Below are 18,220 nucleotides of genomic sequence, written 5' to 3' on the forward strand. Positions count from 1 at the left end.
CATGGCGCTTTATTTTAGGGGAAAAAAAAGAATTACACGTAATGGTCAGAGAAAAGTAATTAGATGTATGATGTTTGTCCATTTAAAAGATTATTTTTCAAGTAGTATCAGACTATAAAAACATGTAAATAAAAAGACAACACGCAAAAGTTATGGAGGTGATGTAATGTAACCCTAATCTATTAAACACTGCTGAAGATGCCTCTGCAGATTCAGCATGACCAAAGTTGTGGTAATTTTCATTTCTTTTAACACTATTTTTTACCTTGCTCTCAAAAAGAACTTGGTGAAATATGCAGCTTTGATGTTTGTGACATGCATCAGCTGTGACAAAGGATTCTGTCCACTGAGCTGTTAAAGACAAAACTGTAGTCGTGGAAAAAATGATTAGACCACCCATGTTTTCTGCAGTTTCTTGTTCATTGTAATGCCTGGTACAACTAAAGGTACATTTGTTTGGACGAATATAATGATAACAACAAAAATAGCTCATAAGAGTTTAATTTCAGAGCTGATATGTAGCCATTTTCCATGGTTTTCTTGATAATAACCCAAATCACTTCAGTTCTTACGGCACTGTACTGCCAAAAACAGTGCTTTTAGGAATTCCATGTTTTCTTTTCTGTCTGTTTTAGTCACATGATACACACAGGAGTTAGTACTTGATTGCATAACCATTGTTTTTGATGACTTTTGATGGTCAAATCATTTTTTCCGTGACTGTAGTTGTGACTTTACCACAAACAGCAACTCTGCTGAATTAAAAAAGATCAAATATATTAAATTTACAAGTGTGATATGTGTTGTGGTAACATAATACAAAAATTTGTTGTTTCTCTTGACTGTCAATCACAATGTTAAGTACCATGGGGCCCAGAGGATGGGGTCAGACTTCACCTCTATATGTAGACTGTAAATAAAGATGAATATTTTAACATCATTATGGAAAAGGGAAGTCTATATATGGCTGTTACAAGAGCTGCTCAGTTACTACTTTGATAGCATTAGAGTAAAAACAGGCCGTTACTTTCCTATTTTATTTAAATTGAACAAAACTCTGCTATTGTGTCGTCTTAATGATGCTGATTTTCTAATGTTTTTACTAGCATACTCCAAACCCCTGAAGCTGGCATTAGTGTAGCTAAAAGCAACCACCAGGAAATGACAAAAGAACAGGAACATGTTAATTTTAGACACCACTAAATCACATGTGGGCCTTTGAGATTGGATCCAACGGTACACAACCAGGTGGACAATGCTACAAAAACTACAACATTCATCAAATGAACATCCTGAGTTGAATGTGATTTGTCCATTCTGGGTCACAGTAGAAACTAAGGACATATTATAAGCTAAAGAAAACATGATGATTTATTGTGATGAGTGGACGTGCACCGATGAAAACATGATTAGGGGTTCTGCATGTCATTTCTGCTCATAGATCACACTAAATCCTGCACACTGGTGCTTTAATCGAATGAACAAAGATGACCTGACACATTGATTTTGTCTCTGCTTTGAGACGCTCTTCCTGCTGAAGGCATTACTGTCCATCAAATGGTTACATAATGGAGTCTAAAGCGGCCTGTGCGTTTTAGTCCTGAGGCTCTAACTTTGTGAGTTAGATGTGTGCTAACATGAGGTTTGTCCATCTTCGGTACAGTACGCGGAGCTCGCCGGCAGCATGCTAATCACATGCTGAGTCTCGTTAAAGCTGTGTGTTTCCTCTTGTCAGTCGGAGGCAGCGTTGGGACAAAACCCTTTTGAGAGTTTGAATGTCAACATCTCCTCCCCCTTTTATTTTCTTTCTAGGCTGTGTGTGGGTATGTGTGTTCGTCGGTGGACTCTTAGTGGTTTGCAGGTTTATCATTATGGCACTATGTTTCCATCCACAGAGACTTTGTCATGTTTTTCTTGGCCCCGTTTTAACGTCTTCAGGTGTGTTTTGTTTTGTGTTGCTGTGCAGAGGTGGTGTGCTAGGTTTCTCCATTGGTAGATGGACTGAGGTTATCTTAGGTTAGGTTAGGTTATCTTATCATTGTAGCCACAAAACACACACATAGGCTGTTGTGCACAAAGGTATCAATCTTTCATAGAAGTGCATTTTGCCAAATCAAGATTAGCAGCTGACAAGCCTCAACTAATCTCACATAATACAGTCTGGGATGTTTGGATCAGTGTGTGAGCATTTATCTTCCTTTTTATGTTACCTGTTATTTTTATCTAGCTTTTAGCCAAGGCCCATTCACAAAAACAAACCCCAGCAGCCATTCATTACTGCTGAAGACAAGTCCTGACGCCTTACTTTAAGCACGAATAACCTTTTGACTTGTACTGGGACATTAAATCTGTTTTCACTTTAAGATCCATATTTCTAGAAAAGATAGAAGAAAGAACATATTTGCTTTCATTATATCATCTACAGTCATGGAAAAAATTATTAGACCGCCCTTGTTTTCTGCAATTTCTTGTTCATTTTAATGCCTGGTACAAATAAAGGTACATTTGCTTGGACAAATATAATGATAACAACAAAAATAGCTCATAAGAGTTTAATTTCAGAGCTGATATCTATCCATTTTCTATGGTTTTCTTGATAATAACCAAAATCACTTCAGTTCTTACATCAATGGCTACGGCACTGTACTGCCAAAAACAGTGCTTTTAGGCATTCCATGTTTTCTTTTCTGTCTGTTTTAGTCACATGATATGTACAGGAGTTAGTACTTGATGACATAACCATTATTTTTGATGACTTCTGATGGTCTAATAAGTTGTTCCGCGACTGTATATACGGTGTATATAAAATCTTTTTATATTGTCAACCGTTTTTGCTCGACTCTGTTATGCCACATTTTGCTTCTACAGTTCCACACACTACCAACTCTCTTTATATGCCACAAAATATTAAACATGTACATCATCATGAACAAATAAATATCAATGTAGAAAGCATTCTGGTGAATGGACAGATTCAGCAAGGTCCCATGGTCACGGAATTCAACAAAATGACCTATATTTCAATAGTAGAAACAGCGACAAAACAGAATATTTAATAGGTTCATCCTTGGACCATGGTTAATATTTCAGAGGGTCAAACATTCCACAATACATCCTATATTTACCACAACTGTGTTCAACTTCACAATGCTAATTACAGCAACTGCTAAGTCATGAAAAGCTTTATAATTATTCAGCTGGAATTGTTGATTTAAGTCCTAAAAATTCAGTGCGCTTTGTATTAAGTATTCAACTGTTCAGTTTCTGCCTTTCTAAGTTTGTGTTGGAGACACCTATACTTCATATTCTTTTTAAGTGACGCTTCTGCAAACAGATGCAAAGGTGTAATATAATTCAGGTGTGTATGCAGAAATAAAAGTGAGAAAATCTAAGCTTAACATGTTCTGTTAAACAGTTTCAGATTTTGCTTTTCTGCAGGTTTACAGAAGGATCCCTATCTTTTCAGTAACAGGCGTAACACAATCAAATATTTGTGAATTCTTTTGGAGATATTCAGTACAGTGTTTTATTCTGCTCTCTATAGATTGGGGTTTAAGATACCTGTGAAGAGAAGCACATCTTATTAGCAGGTCTGTCATTTTTTAAAGGGCAACAAGAGAATCCAGGCCACCACAGTGACCTTTAAAACCAGTGTAGGATATTATCTTTTAGGTACATGATGTCACTGTGTGAAAGACTAGTGTCAGGTTCTTCCTACAGTTGGGCAAGTAAAAACCAAGTCCTGCTGGGTTCTGAACTGTCCATATGTAATCTTGTGTTATTCTCAGTTTTCATGCCTTTTTATCTTGGGTGTATTGTGACGACTAGTAGCTATAGCTGGAGGCTGTTAAAAAGGCGCCTGGTTTTACCATCAGCACTGCTTTTATTGTCTGTGTTTTATGTTGCAGAGAAAAGGAAGGCAGGAGGATGCACGTGTCATTCCGCAGTATCGCAGCTGAGTGTGTTGCACCATATATGCATAGATTTTAATGGGTTTACACTTCATTTGGCTCCTCACTTTTAATGGGTGAACTTCTGAAAGGTCATACGAACAACCAAAAGAGTCTTTTCTTCAGGATCAAATAGAGAACTCAGCAAAGTAGTCCATGTCTGCACTGTGGCTCTAATCATATTTTATTATAGGGCATGCTGATTTAGACACTTAAATTATTAACTCAACTTGCCAGTGCTGGTAGTTTCTGCAGAAATAGAGAAAGCAGAGTCTGGGAGTTGCATTTGTTATGTTTTAAGCGTAAATGTCACAAGTCTCAAGAAAGCTTAAAATGAAAAGATGCAAGGGTTATGTTCCCTGTTTTAAACAAATTCATGTGGAAACTGATAAACAAGTTCAAGAACCAACAAGCGGAGGGTTTTCCCCTTGTGTTGTATGGCTTAGGGGTAGCACCTGAGTCAAATTAATAAAAGCAATGGCATGATATCTCCTCTCACTTTTCCTAAATTTGCAACACAGGTATGATAATATATAATAATAATGCTTCATAATTGTGTAAAATTACACAAAATGCTGGAGGATGCTTAAACCCAACACCCATTTGGCTAACGTTTCCACAAACTTGGGCAAAATACTTAAAACAGGACACATACGAGACCCTCCCTGTTATTAACCCATAAAGACCCTACTTTTGAAGCAGTTCCCAAATGATTTTTTTTCTCTATTTTTACCTTTCTTAACTGATTTATCACCATTTTTTAAAAAAACAAAAACAAAACATTATCCAATTTATTGGCATTTTTGGTGTAAATCATGTATTTTCCTATATTCAATTCACAGATCATACAGATGTTCATGAAAACTCAGAGTAAATTCAACGTTAATTATATCAAAAAAGAGAAAACTAAAGAAAAAGTGACTTTTTCAGCAAAGATATTGCTAACAATGTAAAAACAAGCGTGTCCATCCACTGTCATTGATCCAACTCTGTGTTTTACTGGTGAATCAATGTTGTAGAAGATGACTGTGTTTCCACGGTAACTACGGACCCTCAGCACATCCAAATGGGTCATATCTGATGACCATGAAAAGATGAATAACTGTATTTGACACCAATTATTGACATGGATTGATAGGACTAGTGGATCAACAGGTATTAAACAGTTTAGATCAGTAGATAGTTTGTATCACCGGTGGGTGTTCATGGGTTAAGAGTAATCACCAACTGGCTGTAAACTGGTCCCAGACAAATGAGAGTCGACATCTTTAATTTGTGACTCCTTGCTGTCGAGCTGCCTCTGAGCGGTTGCGTCTGTGTGTTGTGACGGCAGCGCAGACTTACAGACACAGGGACAGTAGAGTGTTGTTTAGCTCTGATGATGATGCCACCATCTATTCAGTAAATCAGGGATGACTGCCAACGATGGAGTCAAGCCTGAAAGCATTGTTCTGCGTTTGTGACAGCTGCTGAATGGGAGCAGAGGCATCACTTACAAATGTGCAAACATGACGAAATGTTGATTTTTATATGGATACATCACATACTGGGAGGTTTTATTGGTCATTGATAACCTCTGTCATGTTAACCCTGTCTCTGATTTTAACTTAGTCTTTGTACCTGACAACGCTACTGTTACTAGGAGTTGTTTTTAAACCCGTAAAGACCCTAACAACCACTGGTGACCAAAATCATCTATCAATATAAAATGTTTAATAACTTCTGATACCTTAAAATATCAATCCATGTAAATAATTGGTGTAAAATACAGTTTGTCATCTTTTCATGGTCATCAGATATAACCCATTTGGACATTCAGAGGCTCCGTAATGGACGTAGAAACACCATCATCTTCTACAGCATTGATTCGCCAGTAAAACCCATGAAGTTGGATCAATGACAGATGATGGAGACACTTGGATCATGTTCAGTTAATGATAAATTTTGTTGAAAAAGTCAAGTTTTCTTAATTTTTCTCTGTTTCTGACATGACAATTAACCTTAATCTTTTATGAACATCTATACAGTCAGTAAATGAAATCTGGGAAAATACCTGCTTTTTATTGAAGAAATGCAAAATACCGAGGATAATATTATAATAATTGATGATAAATCACTTATGAAAGGTTAAATAGACAGAAAAATTCATTTGGGAAATGCCACAAAAGTAGCGCTGGGTCTTTATGGGTTAAAATGTAACACTTATGGTCGGTGCGTACAAACCACTGTAATAAAACTGCAGTGATTTCTCCTCTGAAAACCACAAATATGCAATACGTCAAATATTTCACTTTGGGCAACAGGGAACAGATGACAACCTTTAATTGTAACTGCAAGTTATTTTAAAAAAAATGGCTTTACTTTCCATAAAATGTAACTGAAGTAGAAGTAAAAGACAAAGAAAACCCCAAACAGTCTGGCTTAAAATCTCTGAACATCACTAATATTTTAATGTTCGTCTGTGGTATTTTTGATCCACGCTAATGCAAGCTGAGGATGGGCAACACACACATACACACACACACATTACAAGTCACTGTTGGCCCTGTGACCCAGTTGTTTTCCGGCATGATGTGTGTGAATGTGTGTTGGATGGACCACAACAGTGACAGATGGGGCTTGGGTAAACCCTGACTATAATGCCAGATAATAGCTCGGATTCCCATACACAACACACACACAGCTGCAGAGCGTCTGGCAAATCCTTCGCGTCTCTGCACGTGCATCCAGTATGCACACACACATGGTCATCTCGCCGCCACTCAAAGATGGCATCTGATGCCAAGAGAGCAAAAATTAACCCCTACCGCACCCTTATATCACAGGTCATTTGTCAAAGCCAGTGCCTTCCAGTCTACATTCCTACACAGTCCTTTCCATTTGCTTCAAACTAGAACAGCTGAGCGTCTCGGTGAAACCAGACTGCAGGACGTCCGCCTCGGTGTCACCAAGACTTTATAGCCTTTAAATCACGCTGGCTTTCAACTGCATGTTAACAGTTTAAAGTTTTTAAAAGCCCGCAATTTACTCTGCTCATTCTTTCCTCTCCATTATTTGTCATTAAATTTGTCTAAATGAGAGATAAATGCTTATTTTCAGTCCTGCAGCATAAATAAATGACTAATAAACGTCCATAACCTCAGTACTTTTTACAGTGAAGATGTCAATCTCAAGATGTGAACTTTTAGCTTTAATTCAAAGGGTTTAACAGAAATATTGCACTACTTAGGACAAAATTAATTATTGATTATTTCATGAAATATTAATTATTTGGAGATAGATTATTTATTGTTCTCTTTATTTTAGACATAACTGCTGTAGTTTGAAATTCTTTTAATTAGAAAGCATTCGGCGCCTTTGTAGATCAGTCCCAAACAAAATATTTGGCTTTATCTCTCAAGGTTAGTCAACAATCTGCAACAAAGAGTGGTTTATCTTCCTACAGCATACATTAAAAAAAAAAAAAAAAAAATCAATGCAAATTCTTTCCCTTTCGTCCTTGTACACTGGACAGTAAAACAGACGATTTCTAAAGCTCACTAAGAGAACAAACACAGCCTCCAGTGACATAAAATCTGCATGTATCTGTGGCTAATGTTAATGATCCTGAACATCAACACAAATGTGGAACTTTGTCTCTTTACCATGCAGTTATTCTTTGAGACAATATGTTCATTTATGGTTTTAGATATTAGTAATACTGTACATGAATGGACATGTGGTCGCCTAATGGATGAACAAGCATTAATATGAAAAAGACAAACTAACACAGGCTCTGAGGACAGGAAGCCAGAGTTCTATGATCATTATTTAAAGCCTGCACCTAAGAATCTGTTTATTATTTTAGCAATGAATTGATGGCCAGAAAATGGTAATGAATATTGATCAGTGTTGCCTAAAGGTTTGGTCCATAATACATTCAGTTTACTGTAACAGGAAAGTAAAGAAACCAGGAAATATTGAAATTTTAGAAGCTGGAATTGTAGAAATTTGACATTTTTTCTTAAAATTAACTATAACACATCAATTGGTGATCTGAATAGCTTGTGTTTTATTTACCAGTTGACAGCTAATCAATAAATTGCTGCAGCTCATTATTTATCATTCAGCTTCTTTGACGACTGCACAATGTAACAGGTTTAATATCAAGGTAGTGTGATGTTAGCAACAAATATAATAAGATGATGGGATTTATACGACTACACTGGTAGGTTATGGGTGTGTATGAGGCGGCTTCTGTGTTCAACGATGTCATGCTTGTGTTTGTTTTGCGTATGTAAGTCCAGTTTCCTTTGGCTTTGAACTTTGACCAGCTGACGGCACCGACAGCCATGAACAAGCACAGAACAGCTGGCTTCTGCTTTCAACCAACACTGTGTGTTTAGTGAAGAAACATGTAGGAACACGACTGCAGGACAAAAGACGACAGAGCGAGAATGACGTTAGCCAGGCGTCAATCATGGAAATCCACACTGACATTCCATGAGCCCACTGTGGGAACATACGGTATAATATTTATTATTAGCTATGGTGATTGTAAGATGATCATGTATAAAACCAAAGACAATGGAGTGGGGTAGGAGGTGAGATAATTAACTGACTGACAGAAGCAATGAAAAAACATCAGAAGTGGAAAAAAAGTACTAATGTGAAATAACGCTATAACTGGATTATTTGTGGAAATGCATTAAGATATATGCAGTTTTTTTTTTTTTTTTTAAGTAACAGCTGTTCTTGACACATTTATATAGCATTCCAAGTTTAATATCCTTAATTTTCATTTGTAGATATATTTTATGTAATGAGTAAACAAACAGTCATGGAATAAATGCCAGCTTAAGGCCATTTTGCCCAATTTAAAATAAAATATTATATACATTTTATTTATTCATTTATTTATTTATTTATCTTAAGCTATGTTTTAATTTTATTTACATATTTTTTTCTCTTTTCATTAAAGATGTTAATTGCCTGTTACAGAAAAAAGATGGCAATAAAGTAAAAAATATATATATTTATTTTATTTAACCTTTATTTCACTAGGTAAGTTAGTTGAAAACTGATTCTCATTTACAATAACGACCTGGCCAAGAGGCAGAAAGTTTATATGCGTTTACAAATAAATATATCTTACACACAAGAAAAGTCTGTCTTGTTGGCGAGATATCCACAGCGTTTTCTCCTGTTTTGAGAATTTATGATATTTCTTCCGCATTTTTGAGAAAACATCAGTTTTAAAGTCCCTCTAGGATATGTCCAGTACATATAAATATTGCATTGATATTGAAACCCAGTGTTTTCAGGAGGATTGCTGCTATTTTCTTCCCAAAAGACATGAGTATTATTTGATCACATTGCCTCTAGGATCTCAGCCAGTGCCAATTTATTTAGACTGTTTGTGGGTTTGGAAATGATAAAGTTTTTTCCCAGAAGTCTCTTCAGATTCAGGAGTTGATAGAAGATAACTGGATCTCCTAGGCATACAATACATGTTTTATGAATTCATTTTTTTTTTAATACCTAAATTTTCAAATGAACCAACTTGCTGTAAATGGCAGTGGAGTTAAAAGATAATGACAAATGTATTTAAGTAAAACCCACCAACATTAGTGATAACGGTAACATTTGCAAGTGCAGTTAAAATGGTAAAAAGTCATACTGCATGTACTAATGTAGCTGTGCTGGGGTGTATAGGAGGTAGAAGCTCCAGAACACCTCTCTCCTCTGTTTTTTTTTTCTTATATGTTAGGTAGAACACACATTTTGTCTGTTTAATTCTACTTTTCTTTTTAATCTAACTTATTTTTAGCTATTTACACTCTGTATTCATTGTGGAGCGGTGACCATATTTTGAATTTTCCCTTGGAGATTAAAAAAGTAAATCTATCTATCTATCTATCTAATCTGACTGATTTTGTGCTGGATAAAAATTAAGAGTAGACACTACATACTGAGGTGAAGTATATTTTACAGTACTAAGGTGACATTGCGTAACCCCCCTGCCATTCAGCCAACACATCCAGTGTCGACAGCAGTAGGCCAGCACATTAAATATGTAGGCATGTGTAAAGAAACCCTGTCCTCAATTTCATCCTATTGAGACAAGAGCACCTCTACACTCTTTTTTTTTTTTTTTTTTTTTCCGACTGCCTCATCCATCCCTCACCCCCCCTTCCTCCTCCTCCTCCTCTGTGCTGTTTACTTCTGTAGTTTCTCACAGATACACACAAACAGGCATTCATCTTGGAGTATACAAAAGTTTTAAGTGGATTTCTTGTCAAAAAATATACATCCTACGTCTTATTAATCTACATATCCTGTCATTCTTACATGCTAAAAAAATAACATGCAAGGATGTTGTTATATTAAGATAGAGGAGTAATTTTGTAGTGACTTTAGTAGGTTCGGATAATTGTTTTGATTACAGTGAAGTAAACGTGAATGTTTTTTAGTAAGAGAAATGTTAGTTATGTTATCATTTTGCCCCTTCAGCTAAGCCCCTGAGAAAAGGATGAATGAAATGGGAAAGGGGTGTCACAGCTTGGGGGAGGGGTACAAGGAGGCGGGGGGACATTCTTTCTTGGCCCCCCATAATCACTATTTGTGTTTGGCTGCATTGCCCTACTTGCAGTATGTGTGTGTGTGTGTGTGTGTGTGTTGTTTGGTGGGTAAAGGGGTTCACTTGCAGCCTTGCCACTATAGTTTAATTTCATTCATTCAGCTGGGGACAAAGCAGGGAGTTTTAGCGTTTCAGCAGCAGTGAAAAGCATCCCGACGCCTGAATGTCTGATGTGGCTGCACCATTCAGCCACACAGGCATGAAGGTGTGTGCAATTTGTACCAATTTGTGCAGATTTTTGTCATAACATTAACTGGGTAAAAATGAGAGTGAATATGAGTGTGGCCCTATGTTTGTTAAACACATTGACTAACTCAGAAATGAGACCCATGTTTACACGGCAATGATGATAAAAAACCAGCGGCACCAACTGACAGAAGACATGGCTAATAATTTGTGGTTTTCTGATAATACTGTGGAGAAAAGTGTTTGTCAAAAATATGTGGCAATGAGGAGATTATATCACTTTTCCCTGGGGAACTACTGCCTGCAGAGCATGACTGATCACAAGTGCTGAGCCAAAACATTTGTTTTTGTACTGTTGCAGAATTTTCCCAGTAAAACTGAAACTGTAACACAGTCCATTTTCTGCTGTTTAGTACAGTCAGCCATGCATTTAAGTTTTAATATACAGTAGATAATTAAATTAGTTGAATTTAAAGCTGGAGGTATTCCCTGAAAAATCACATGAAGTCATGTTTAAAGATTCAAGTCAAGAAGTCTGAAGATCAAGTTGTTCCAAGTATTTCTCACAAAGATTTTTTTAATGGGTTCAATTGTACCACCCAAGAGATTATGTTAAAACACAAGATGAGGAAAAGGGAGGCAAAAAGATTTGTAGTGCGAAGTGAAATGTCTGAACTGTGGCAAGAGAATGAACACCTATATACTAGCGCTGTCAATTGATTACATTTTTAATCAGATTACTCATAGGGTTGCCGTGGATTAATTTTGGTGAAACCCGATTAAATATCATTCATTTTTAATCTATATTAATTGCTTTTCATTTTGCATGACCAAACAGACTCAAGAAAGAAGGGACTATATATGCACTTAATGTGTTTCTTAAAGACCCTCAACAGTTTCAACAAAACAACTTGAAACAGCTGTTCTGTCTTGGGCTTTTTTGTACTTAAATTTCCACCAAAAATAAATAAATACATAAATAAAATAAATAAATAAAATTCCATCCAGTGGGCCAATGTTTAGCATCTTCCATCTTTATGGGTTGGTTCTGCTGCCTGTCACTACTGGATCAACTGCCCAGTTGTTGATGCACAACGCTAACTCTACTTAGACAAACTGCCCGAAATGCCTTGCCAGAGACGTTCAGAGTCATTCTACGCTGCAGATGGGTTAACTGCGTTAAAATTTTTAATCAGATTAATCACGATGATGGATTAATCCACGTTAATGTGTTAATTTTGACAGCCCTACTATAAACATTACATTAACACACTGTATGTGGTCATCTACCACAGGTTCCACTATGAAGACAGACAGCTTTAGCTAAAATTAGCACTGTTGCACTAACTCTGCAGATTATACAGTCCAACACACCTCTACATACAGTTCCTCACTCAAAGTCTACGCTTTACTGTCTTGTTTGTGTTGTTTTATTTTTACATCAACTTTAACTGCCGGATGATGTTAGAAGGTCGTGACATTCGTCCAGTTATAACATATTTGTTATTAGGTGAGTTGTGTACTAGACGGACTCAGTTGTCGTGCTCCTCCCTGCCGTTCAAACACCACCGTTTGATCCACTCACTAGTGTTGTGTGCCATCTGAGAACGTTTCAAAGGAAAATGAGGAACTTGACAGTTTTCTGCATCAGTGACATTTAACTATTCATACGACATCTGACTGTGTTGACAGATTTCAGCTTGGTTTCGTTTTATTTGGACAGTGAGACAACTGCTTTAGGTCATGACTGTTGGTTAAAGTGTGGAGGTCAAGCAGACGGAGCCCTGCACATGTCTGGCCATGATCCAGAGTTTGGGTCTTAGCCAGAGCTTACTGCCTGACACACTGAACTGACAGCTGGCCCAGAGAGACTCCAACGCACTGAATCACACTGATGTATGACACCGCACCAGCTCACACTTAGTCAGCCTCTTAAACACTGTATATAACATAAGAGGAAGTGTTTGTCACATATTCCTACAAAATCATTGTCTTCAGAGCTTCATTCTTGCAGAGGATTCACTGTTTTCCAAGATTTCAAAGCTTCTCTTCTCTTCTCTTCTCTTCTCTTCTCTTCTCTTCTCTTCTCTTCTCTTCTCTTCTCTTCTCTTCTCTTCTCTTCGTAGTGGACTAATTATAGCAGTGTTTCTGGTTTTGGTTAAATTACAGGCTGGTAGATTGTACTGGAAGCTCTGTGGTTTGTGGACGTCTATTAAAGCTGGTCTGCATTAGTGCAATAGTAGCTCTCTCTCTCCCTGTACTCTGCTCCATCTTTTAGACCCATTACTTTTTACTTCTCTTTTCTTTGTCCTCAGTTCCTTCTCATTAAGTCCCTCAAGATGTTGCTCACTCATCTTTCTTTCCTGTTTTGCTTCTTTTTTATTCCTCTACTAATGACAGTCACGTATATTTTCAGTCAAAGTTCTATGACGAATGTTATTCTCAGATTTGCACCCTGTAGACCAGTGATTTTCAACTGGTGGGTTACGGCCCAAAAGTGGGTCACACACCAATTTTCAGTGGGTAAAAAACAATGTTAAGAAACACTAGTTGCACTTTATTTATTGAATTAATTTTGTCAGCGTGTTAAAAATGGCTATTCCTAAAATGTTCTGATTAAGTCAGTTTGAATAAGTGACTGAATTTACTTTTCATTTGTACACTTTTTGCTTTGGTTAAAATGTACCTAATTTAGTGTTAAATGGAATATTTCCATATTTAACATCACTGCCTGCTGGTCATTTTGGTATATCATTCGTACTGTGGTATTCTGTATTATCTCAGGTTCAAAACACACCATCTTTTCATGAAATAAATTTGAGAAGTTTAACTTTCAGTCTGGGTCGCAGCTTGTCATTTAGGGGTGATAGTGGGTCCTGAAGCCAGACCAGTTGAGAACCACACCTGAAGACCCTTTATTACTCTAATATTATCGTTTATTTCTTAAATCAGATTTATTGAAACTTACAGAATTAATAGAACTCCAGACATTCCAAATTATGCTCAAAGCCAAAAACAGTTTTACTGGAAAACCTGCAAAAGCTGTTTGTGTTTACTTCAGAGGATGAAAATCATAGAAGAAGATTTGATTTTAAGTGCCAAATTGCTAGGACTACATTGAAACAAATGTGTATTTCAGTTGTTGGTGTAAAAAAATGGAATTTCCAACTACAGGATTTAAAAAGCTGTACAGATATTCATCGATTTAAAAAAAAAAAAAAAAAAGTACAAATGTAGAAAGAATTGTCAATATGCACTTGAAACTTAAATTGGATGTCAATTATCAATTGTTTTGAGCTTGTAAATTTGTATTGTTTTTTTTGTTTGTTTTGTTGCTGTTACAATCAAAATGTTGCTGGTGTAGGCTGTTGAAAATCCGTTGTAAGTGATGGCTGACCATCTTTTATTTTTCTTTTAGTTGTTCAATTAGGGGGCAGACAAATATAAGACATGTTTTCTTCTTGCTGCTCCGTTCCAGTCATTGAGGTGTTGATTTGAAAATGTAGTGTGCATTTATGCACAAATTCTACTGTCCATTTTCATGAAAGGAACAAATAAATAAACTAAACTAAATAAACTAAATACTGAGTTTCCCAAAGTTAGGGTCAGGACACAAAATAGGTGGTGAAGCTGTTTTGTTTTGTTGTTTTTGTTTTTCATTGGGTCGCCAACTGAAAGAAAATAATAAATGGAAAAAAAAACATAGAATAGAAGGAAAGAAAAGAAGTGATCACTGGAATAGTTAAAAAATGTTGACTACAGCAAAGCCATGTGAAATATAGTGGAAAAGATGTAACAAGATGGCCCTGAAATAAGTAAATTGACAAAAGTTACACAACAAGATGGACGATGTCAATGATACCTCAAGATGAAAATGATCCAACAAGATGAACCTGATGTATAAAATGTAAAAAAGATGAAAATGACACAAGATGAAAATAAGAACAATATAATAAGATGGACATAAAGCAAGAAGATGGACACAAGAAGATGAAAACAAAGGCAAAGAGTTAACTACCTAAACAAGCCATAAGAAGATGAAATGGGAATGAAACTGTACATTTATGGTAATTCATATGTGTTGTTATTAGAAATGTGTGTCCATATGAGGGGCCAAATTTCATTTTTTGGTCTAAAGTTGAAAACGGTTTGGCAACCACTACCTTAATGTGATTCCAGTCTTACAAAACAACACACACAATATGTCCCTGATTATTTGATTGTTCAGTAATTCTGTGATCAAAAGGCTCTGTGTGTCCCAAACATCCCTAAACAGCTGATATCACCCTCATGTGTCCCACAGTGTGCCGTGTGACTGTCTCGCCGAAGCTATGCTGACATACTGTATGCAGCGTTACTTAAGATCTAAGCTCTTAATCTGTCGCGTTTCTTCATCATATGCGGGAAACCACAGTGTCCACATTATCCTCTTAGGTCCTCTAATGTTACCTCAAGAAAACAAACAACTGGAATGTTATCCTTGAGAATTCTCTTAAATGTGAAATGCTTGGGCTTCAGAATGGAATTACAAAGATGTCTGATCACAGGCAGATATTTCATTCAGACATTTCACTTCCTGGGCTAATTCAATTTGCATGTGTCATTCATTTTCGAGAATATGTAACTGATATTCAGGAGATTAGGAGCAAAATGTTTCTTGTGTACAGAGAAACAAGACAAAGATCCCTATGTGCAGGGCTGCAATTGGGAACATTATCATTCATCAGAGAGGCCAGCAGGTTTAATACTAATCAGGGGAGGACAGACTATGTTGTGTGAAGTAGGTGAAAATGAAAATGAGGCTTGCTTTTTGGTTACCATATTCATATAAGGACATAAAGGGTGAACTCTTTCTGAATATTGCTAAGTTACCCAACCTGTGCTTTGGGAAAATAACCATTTTTGTTGCAGTGTTTTGTAAAAAGAACAATGACTTTTGTAATTGAACACTGTAATTTTAGGTTCGGATGTGATGGTATGCACACAGATCCTACACTATATGGACAAAAGTATTCAGACACATTGAATTCAGGTTTAATTTTTCTCAACATTGATTTTTTTTTAAACCATGATTACGATACTAAATGTACCTCTAAATTTCTACAATATTTTTCGTGCTCTGACTGTAAATAATAATTTTCTAACACAACTAACCATCTACTTTCTTCACATTTCACTTAAAAAGAAAAATCTCCCATTTATCTTTAAGGAAATATTGGTTATAAACTATATGGACAAAAATATTGGGACACATCATGGCTACAGCTCATAAGATGTCCTGTTGGCTATATAAATCTAATCCATTATTATTATTATTATTATTATTATTATTATTATTATTATTATTATTATTCATTAAATGCAAAAAGTACACTGAAGATATTAGTTCAAGGGCCACATTTAGCCCAGTTTGATCTCAAGTGGGTCAGTCAGTAAAATAATGTCATGATAACCTAATAATAAACCTATAATACTGACAACTCCAGTTTTTTCTCTTTGTTTTAGTGTAAAAAAAAGTACATTTACAAAAAAGGGGAACAACCTAAACAAATATGAATAATGTGACATGTTTTAAGAGAAGTGCAATTTCAACAATATTCTGCCTGTTACTAAATGTTTTGTGTATTTGTAGATCCACTGTAATCTATAAGTTGTAATGCACATGTGTAAATGAGAAAGTGAGGCATAAAATTGTTAAAACTGCACTTAATTGTCTTAATAAATTTGTTTGTTTATAGTAGTTCATGTTATTAGCATTTTTTAGAGGATATTTTCTAGATGTAAACATTTTCATTATGTAATTTTATTTTTTTCACTCAAAAAATAGAAAAAAAAGTTTGGAGTTGAAATTATTTATATATATATATTATTATGTTATTATTTTACTAGTCCGGCCCACTTCAGATCATGTGGGCTATATGTGGCTCCTGAACTAAAATGAGTTTGACACCCCTGGTTTAGAGGATCACAATGAAACATGAAAATAAAGGTGGTAATGTATAGTTATTTGAAACCATGTCTTGATGAATTTACATAAAAATTCTAATTGCATTACCGTATATAACTCATCATTAATCTAATTTTCCATGATGTCTCTGCAGCTGTGCAAACATGTAAGTAAAGTATTAAATATTAGGAGATAAGAGGTAGAAGTAAATGTAGAAAGACACAAGTCAGACTTTTTACATGGTCTTTAACACCACAGTGCCCAGACTGAGCTGACAGTCCATCAGTATGCCTGCTCCGACTGGGTGACAAGGGTATATGTCTTCTTTCTTAACTATGAACAGTCTGTTTGGGTTGCACTTGGATGATAATTACAGCCTTCGAGTGCCAGGTCCAACATACGACTTGGAAACCTTACCACATTCCCCTCACGCCCGTCTCAGCGCCAGTCTTTGTCTATAAGCACACACACCAAAACCACACAGACATGTTCAAAAATTCTCAGCTTTCGTTCACAGATGTACCCATGATTGTTCACAAGTAATCCTCGGGTGGTGGAAATGCTTTCTCTTTCTCCCTCTTTCCATCTCTGTGTCTACTCGTCTCGGACAACTAAATGAGATTACGATAATCCCTCTTGACCAGAGAGAGGAGGAAATCCAAATGCCGTTTACTCCATCCCCTCGTCCTGCATCCCCCTCAGCTCTTTTAATGTTTTCAGTTGTGATACACATATTAGACGACGAGAAGTCAAGTATTGTAAGTCCATTTTTACCATTTCCTGTGTAAAAATTTCCTCTGTGTCCCATTTTACAAGTGCAAATACAGTCTCAAACCTCTGGACGGTCTCTTCTATGCCATTTTATTGTGTTATATTGCAGTTTTTTGCTGACTGTAAGCAACATGTTCACCACATATCTGTTTTTTTTCCACCACCATACACCAAAATATCTTTCATGGCTGTATTTTATCCCTTAAAGAACCAAACGTCCACCTTTAACCCTTAAAGACCCAAAGTCCACCTTTAACCAAACCATCTACTGGTCTAAACTGTTTAATTCTTGTTGATCCATTAATCCATGTCAATAACTGGTGTCAAATACAGTTTGTCATCTTTTCACGGTCATCAAATATGACCCATTTGGATGTTCAGAGGCTCCGTAGTTACCATGGAAACACCGTCATCTTCTACAACATTGATTCACCAGTAAAACCCATGGAGTTGGATCAATGACACTGGATGGACACTTGGTTTATGTTCAGTTAAAGACAGATTGGACTGAAAAAGACACTGCTTGTTCATTGTTTTTCTGTTTTGATATAATAACCTTTGATTTTAATCTGAGCTTTTATGAAAATCTAACATGATCAGTGAATTAAATATTGGAAAATATATGATTTTCACTGGAAAAAATGCAAAATTCAGAGGATAATATTAGAATAAATGGTGATAAATCCAATAGGAAAGGTTACATTTGAGAACTGCCACAGAAGTCACACTGGGTCCTTATGGGTTATT

General features: G+C 36.1%; 1 protein-coding gene and 1 long non-coding RNA gene across 4 annotated transcripts in view; one reads left to right on the forward strand and one right to left on the reverse strand.

Annotated features, from left to right (window-relative positions):
- The window catches only part of mcf2la (mcf.2 cell line derived transforming sequence-like a), a 74,116-nt gene that overhangs the window by 18,701 nt on the left and 37,195 nt on the right, over nucleotides 1–18,220 (forward strand). The window lies entirely within an intron of this gene.
- LOC115431409 (uncharacterized) overlaps nucleotides 1–18,220 on the reverse strand; it is a 55,478-nt gene that overhangs the window by 17,092 nt on the left and 20,166 nt on the right. The gene's annotated exons all lie outside the window — the stretch shown is intronic.

Source organism: Sphaeramia orbicularis, chromosome 2 (assembly GCF_902148855.1).
Source record: "Sphaeramia orbicularis chromosome 2, fSphaOr1.1, whole genome shotgun sequence".
Classification (NCBI taxonomy): Eukaryota; Metazoa; Chordata; class Actinopteri; order Kurtiformes; family Apogonidae; genus Sphaeramia; species Sphaeramia orbicularis.